We start from the raw sequence: 4596 nt of genomic DNA on the forward strand, positions 1-4596 counted from the left end.
TGCGGAGCTGCCGCCCCACCACCGTGCGGAGCTGCCGCCCCACCACCGTGCGGAGCTGCCGCCCCACCACCGTGCGGAGCTGCCGCCCCACCACCGTGCGGAGCTGCCGCCCCACCACCGTGCGGAGCTGCCGCCCCACCTACACCCCACCTACTGTCTCCTCCCCATAATCCTATAGAATGTAAGCCCGCAAGGGCAGGGCCCTCTTCCCTCTGTACTAGTCTGTCTACTGTAACTTGTATATGTATTCTGTATGTAACCCCCTTCTCATGTACAGCACCATGGAATCAATGGTGCTCTATAAATAAATAATAATAATAATAATGTATCTCTGTATACAGGGAGCTCCCCCTAGTGGTGGCTGCAGACAGGATCTTATTATGTATCTCTGTATACAGGGAGCTCCCCCTAGTCGTGGCTGCAGACAGGATCTTATCATGTATCTCTGTATACAGGGAGCTTCCCCTAGTGGTGACTGCAGACAGGATCTTATCATGTATCTCTGTATACAGGGAGCTCCCCCTAGTGGTGGCTGCAGACAGGATCTTATTGTGTATCTCTGTATACAGGGAGCTCCCCCTAGTGGTGGCTGCAGACAGGATCTTATCATGTATCTCTGTATACAGGGAGCTCCCCCTAGTGGTGACTGCAGACAGGATCTTATCATGTATCTCTGTATACAGGGAGCTCCCCCTAGTGGTGGCTGCAGACAGAATCTTATCATGTATGTCTTTATACAGGGAGCTCCCCCTAGTGGTGGCTGCAGACTGGATCTTATCATGTATCTCTGTATACAGGGAGCTTCCCCTAGTGGTGGCTGCAGACAGGATCTTATCGTGTATCTCTGTATACAGGGAGCTCCCCCTAGTGGTGGCTGCAGACAGAATCTTATCATGTATGTCTTTATACAGGGAGCTCCCCCTAGTGGTGGCTGCAGACTGGATCTTATCATGTATCTCTGTATACAGGGAGCTCCCCCTAGTGGTGGCTGCAGACAGGATCTTATCATGTATCTCTGTATACAGGGAGCTCCCCCTAGTGGTGGCTGCAGACAGGATCTTATTATGTATCTCTGTATACAGGGAGCTCCCCCTAGTCGTGGCTGCAGACAGGATCTTATCATGTATCTCTGTATACAGGGAGCTTCCCCTAGTGGTGACTGCAGACAGGATCTTATCATGTATCTCTGTATACAGGGAGCTCCCCCTAGTGGTGACTGCAGACAGGATCTTATCATGTATCTCTGTATACAGGGAGCTCCCCCTAGTGGTGGCTGCAGACAGGATCTTATCATGTATCTCTGTATACAGGGAGCTCCCCCTAGTGGTGACTGCAGACAGGATCTTATCATGTATCTCTGTATACAGGGAGCTCCCCCTAGTGGTGGCTGCAGACAGGATCTTATTGTGTATCTCTGTATACAGGGAGCTCCCCCTAGTCGTGGCTGCAGACAGGATCTTATCATGTATCTCTGTATACAGGGAGTTCCCCCTAGTGGTGGCTGCAGACAGGATCCTATTATGTATCTCTGTATACAGGGAGCTCCCCCTAGTCGTGGCTGCAGACAGGATCTTATCATGTATCTCTGTATACAGGGAGCTTCCCCTAGTGGTGACTGCAGACAGGATCTTATCATGTATCTCTGTATACAGGGACCTCCCCCTAGTGGTGACTGCAGACAGGATCTTATCATGTATCTCTGTATACAGGGAGCTCCCCCTAGTGGTGACTGCAGACAGGATCTTATAATGTATCTCTGTATACAGGGAGCTCCCCCTAGTGGTGGCTGCAGACAGGATCTTATCATGTATCTCTGTATACAGGGAGCTCCCCCTAGTGGTGTCTGCAGACAGGATCTTATCATGTATCTCTGTATACAGGGAGCTCCCCCTAGTGGAGGCTGCAGACAGGTTATTATTATGTATCTTTGTATACAGGGAGCTCCCCCTAGTGGTGGCTGCAGACAGGATGTTATCATGTGTTTCTGTATACAGGGAGCTCCCCCTAGTGGTGGCTGCAGACAGGATCTTATCATGTATCTCTGTATACAGGGAGCTCCCCCTAGTGGTGGCTGCAGACAGGATATTATTATGTATCTCTGTATACAGGGAGCTCCCCCTAGTGGTGACTGCAGACAGGATATTATTATGTATCTCTGTATACAGGGAGCTCCCCCTAGTGGTGGCTGCAGACAGGATCTTATCATGTATCTCTGTATACAGGGAGCTCCCCCTAGTGGTGGCTGCAGACAGGATCTTATCATGTATCTCTGTATACAGGGAGCTCCCCCTAGTGGTGGCTGCAGACAGGATCTTATCATGTATCTCTGTATACAGGGAGCTCCCCCTAGTGGTGGATGCAGACAGGATCTTATCATGTATCTCTGTATACAGGGAGCTCCCCCTAGTGGTGGCTGCATACAGGATCTTATCATGTATCTCTGTATACAGGGAGCTCCCCCTAGTGGTGACTGCAGACAGGATATTATCATGTATCTCTGTATACAGGGGGCTCCCCCTAGTGGTGGCTGCAGACAGGATCTTATCATGTATCTCTGTATACAGGAAGCTCCCCCTAGTGGTGACTGCAGACAGGATATTATCATGTATCTCTGTATATAGGGGGCTCCCCCTAGTGGTGGCTGCAGACAGGATCTTATCATGTATCGCTGTATACAGGGAGCTCCCCCTAGTGGTGACTGCAGACAGGATGTTATCATGTGTTTCTGTATACAGGGAGCTCCCCCTAGTGGTGGCTGCAGACAGGATCTTATCATGTATCGCTGTATACAGGGAGCTCCCCCTAGTGGTGACTGCAGACAGGATGTTATCATGTATCTCTGTATACAGGGAGCTCCCTCTAGTGGTGGCTGCAGACAGGATCTTATCATGTATCTCTGTATACAGGGGGCTCCCCTAGTGGTGGCTGCAGACAGGATCTTATCATGTATCTCTGTATACAGGGGGCTCCCCCTAGTGGTGGCTGCAGACAGGATCTTATCATGTATCTCTGTATACAGGGAGCTCCCCCTAGTGGTGGCTGCAGACAGGATCTTATCATGTATCTCTGTATACAGGGAGCTCCCCCTAGTGGTGACTGCAGACAGAATCTTATCATGTATCTCTGTATACAGGGAGCTCCCCCTAGTGGTGGCTGTGGATGGAATCCTATTATTTAGTTACGGTAATAATGTGATCTTGATTGTACATAATCCTGATCAGACATTGCAGACCTATCACGCACCAATAAATGTAACATAGCACAGTCAGAACAGTAAAGAGCAGGAGATGGGATTCATAAGTGAAACTTTTATTATATGTTAGATGAAGCCAAAACGGGTCAGAAGATCATTACCTGGAAGAGGAGGGAGTAACACATTATGCTATAATCATAACTACAGTGATATAATAACAGTACATTGTAATATAGACAGAGAAGTCAGTGCAGCAGCTAATAAATAAGTCTCTCCAGAGTCCGAGAAGAGTCCAAAATGTCCAAAACATGATAAACAATAAAAGAAAGTCATGTTCAATGGCTGCTGATGCTGTACTCGCCTGTGTCTATAAGCCTTTAGGCTGCTTTACACCAGACAATGTATCGTGCGATAGATCGTCGGGGTCACGGTTTTTGTGACGCACATCTGGCATCGCTGGCGACCTCGGCCTGTGTGACACCTCCTAGCAATGCTGTATCGCTCACAAATCGTGTGTACTGCTCGCTAGGTTCTATAATATCGTTTAATTTAGTTGTTCATTGTTTCCGGGGTAGCACATGCCGCTCCGTGTGACACCCCGGGAACGATGAACAGCAGCTTACCTGCGTCACGCGTCAGCCGCTGGCTATGTGAAGGAAGGAGGTGGGCGGGATGTTTACGTCCCGCTCATCTCTGCCCCTCCGCTTCCATTGGCCGGCGGCCGTGTGACGTCGCTGTGACGCCGAACGTCCCTCCCACTCCAGGAAGTGGACTTTCGCCGCCCACAGCGAGGTCGCACGAGAGGTAAGTATGTGTGACGTGGGTTACTGACTTTGTGCGCCACGGGCAGCGATTTGCCCGTGACGCAAAAAGGACGGGGGCGGGTACAATCGATTGTGAAATCGCACAATCGGTCGTACCGTGTAAAGCAGCCTTTACTCTCTGCCCATGCCAAGAATGGAAGTTGACAGATGAAAATTTGTCCTCTTTTACTGTAATATCACATTCTGCACTTCTCAACCATAATTTTTGGTATCTGCTCAAGAACTATGTTTATTGGAGGACCTAGTCTTAGCATAGATCAGGTCTACTAGAGGACCTTGATTGGTTCTGCTAGTAGACCCAGATCTGTTCTACTGGAAGACCCAGATCGGTTCTACTGGAGGTCCCAGATCGGTTCTACTGGAGGTCCCCGATCGGTTCTACTGGAAGATCCAGATCGGTTCTACTGGAGGTCCCAGATCGGTTCTACTGGAAGACCCAGATCGGTTCTACTGGAAGACCCAGATCGGTTCTACTGGAAGATCCAGATCGGTTCTACTGGAGGTCCCAGATCGGTTCTACTGGAAGACCCAGATCGGTTCTACTGGAAGACCCAGATCGGTTCTACTGGAGGTCCTAGA

The 4596-nt window shown here is 49.7% G+C and overlaps 1 protein-coding gene across 1 annotated transcript in view; it reads right to left on the minus strand.

Annotated features, from left to right (window-relative positions):
• Nucleotides 1–3317: 3317 nt before the first annotated feature.
• Nucleotides 3318–4596, minus strand: part of LOC142310608 (pancreatic triacylglycerol lipase-like) — a 35097-nt gene continuing 33818 nt past the window's right edge. The window contains exon 11 of the mRNA XM_075348124.1: nucleotides 3318–3354. The gene's annotated coding sequence lies outside the window, so the exon portion shown is untranslated. The remainder of the gene's footprint in view (nucleotides 3355–4596) is intronic.

The sequence above is a fragment of the Anomaloglossus baeobatrachus genome, chromosome 5 (genome assembly GCF_048569485.1).
Source record: "Anomaloglossus baeobatrachus isolate aAnoBae1 chromosome 5, aAnoBae1.hap1, whole genome shotgun sequence".
NCBI lineage: Eukaryota > Metazoa > Chordata > Amphibia > Anura > Aromobatidae > Anomaloglossus > Anomaloglossus baeobatrachus.